Source organism: Gouania willdenowi, unplaced genomic scaffold (genome assembly GCF_900634775.1).
Source record: "Gouania willdenowi unplaced genomic scaffold, fGouWil2.1 scaffold_62_arrow_ctg1, whole genome shotgun sequence".
Taxonomy (NCBI): Eukaryota; Metazoa; Chordata; class Actinopteri; order Blenniiformes; family Gobiesocidae; genus Gouania; species Gouania willdenowi.
The window spans coordinates 1,563,064-1,565,364 of NW_021145227.1; the positions used below are offsets into that span (position 1 = coordinate 1,563,064).

General features: G+C 36.5%; 1 non-coding gene across 1 annotated transcript; it reads right to left on the reverse strand.

Moving 5' to 3' along the window:
* Positions 1-1,072: 1,072 nt before the first annotated feature.
* On the reverse strand, positions 1,073-1,146 carry trnai-aau (transfer RNA isoleucine (anticodon AAU)). Its single transcript has one exon. It is a non-coding gene; the product is annotated as a tRNA-Ile (tRNA).
* Positions 1,147-2,301: the final 1,155 nt, after the last annotated feature.

Sequence of the window (2,301 nt, forward strand, 5' to 3'; positions counted from 1 at the left end):
CACTGCTCTGGACATCACAGAGATGTTCAGTGTGAGTGAGAGAACAATTAGTGTGAGGATGGTACATTATGAGATAAGGTCATTTTAACCTACTTCTGTCAACATCTGTTTTGTAACTCTTGCTTGTTTGAAAGTAGCAACAGTAGAACTATATTTGTATGTAAATATTACTCATGTTAATGTGTATTAATAGTAGGCTAGGCTAACGTTGCATTGCTATTCCATTTCAATACTTATATTATGAAGCTATAGACTGGTCATATTATATGGCATATGTTCAGGTTCTAATGTCATGTAGACTACACAACAATTAGGCTACATTAAAACAATCTGGTCTGTTTTAACAGCACATCAGCCCTTGTCCTTAATATCAGCTAATGTATAAAGTCATCTAGTATTGTTTTGTCCTTGTTATCTCTAGCATCTGTCCAGGTTAGCAGTAGTTTTAATTTAGAGTTCAGTAAAACTTACTTTGTCAAAACAAGCACAGTTGTAGCTATAGTGTGCTAATATATGTACATGTTTGATCATTAAAAATAGGCTACATTATTATTAGTCTATGAGTTTTTATTACATACAATGGTTAGATCATTTCACAGACAGTTTTCATTTAATGTCTATTGTGACCTTTCTCATTGTTTTGGATAAACAGAGTCCATGATTTATTCACTACATTGTAAGACAATGATTTGGATGAAAGTATAACCTACATTCTGCAGCTCCATCACAACTGTGGATACAAAATGATGGTTGGACACCTGAATACACATGGCATACACATACAAAGTAAGTATTATTAGTATTTAACCTAAATTGTTCTGGGATTATTCATCAATAAATTGGTATTTGTCCTACTTGCTGATTTATTAAGATGTCAAAAAGAAGCTTCTTTACTGACAGTCATTCTAGATTTTTGGCTATTTGTGAATTTTCTTCCAGGTTTGGGAATGATTAACAGTTTAGATATTCTTTATCTGTGTTTATTGTATACATATTCATACCTTGTCCTTTCTGACTCATACATTAACAATTACAACACATGAAAGCAGGTTTATGGTCCTTGATTAATATCTGGCCAGTATGGGGTTTGAACCCATGACCTTGGCGTTATTAGCACCACGCTCTGACCAGCTGAGCTAACTGGCCTATGAAGCTGCAAAAATGTGTAAAAATTTGGTTGAGTTAAAACGATCACGGTTCTAAACATCTAGGAAGTTGGCAGTAGAAAATTCAGCAGTACTCATCCCTTAGCTTAAAGCTGCAGTATGTTTTTTTGTTTTTTTTTTTTTGTTTTTTTGTTAATGTTATTTGGTCAAAAATCCATAATCATCTTTGAGCATATTGTAATCCAAAGTGTTCTGAGTACACAGTGAATCTTTTCTCCTTCTCCAGGCTCTGAAAATGAAGTTAATCAATACAGAATGGATGTCAGCCAATCAGAGTTCTTTCTACCAATGGGAACATCCAATGAGCTGTTTTAAGCATTACTATTGGCTGCTTGAGCTGCTCGTCAAAAGTCAATGTGTGTTCTTGATCTGAGAGTAGAGAAAGTCTCATGGCTTTATATTCCAGCAGAAATCTCTAACGTGACTTTTGTCAAATCAAGAGGAAAAATAAAGACTGAGGTGGAGAAGCAACAGAATAAAGGCACAAACATGTTCATGAGGAACAGAGTCACAGAGGTTCCTCTGACTCTGTGTGTGTGGTGGACTTCACTTGATCTGCTTTCAGTCCGTGCACAGTCTGCCCTGAGTCAGAGAGAGAGTGATAACAAACGAGATAAATAGCTTGTAAAACTAAGAGAAACATTATCTAAGGTGGAGACAGAGAACAGACACATTTCATCTGCAGTGTGGAGTGTGTCTGCTCTGATCAGCTGCTTGTGTGTGAGGATCAGCTGTGGCTCTGAGCCTCTTACTGTCCTCACAGCAGTGAGTGATACATGCTTTTATGTCTCTAAAACATCAGAAAACTCTCCAATAACACAAGATAAAGTCTCTACATTTGTTTCTAGTCTCTATGGAGAAATCTTTGCCCAGAAACTAAAAGGTTTATGTGTGACTCACTAAAAATGAACAATATTAATACTTTTGAATGATAATCTTTGTAAAATGCCTAGTCAGCTGATTGAGGCTGTGTGTGTCAGACACTTTCTGTATCCACGGACCAATCAGATCATTCATTCATTCATTATACACTTTCATTATACACTGTGGTGACGCTGACAGCCTCAGCAGGAACATACAGCAGTTGTGCTGTTATACACAAAGTGTGGGGGTCCTTTCTCACCCCTGTCACAGG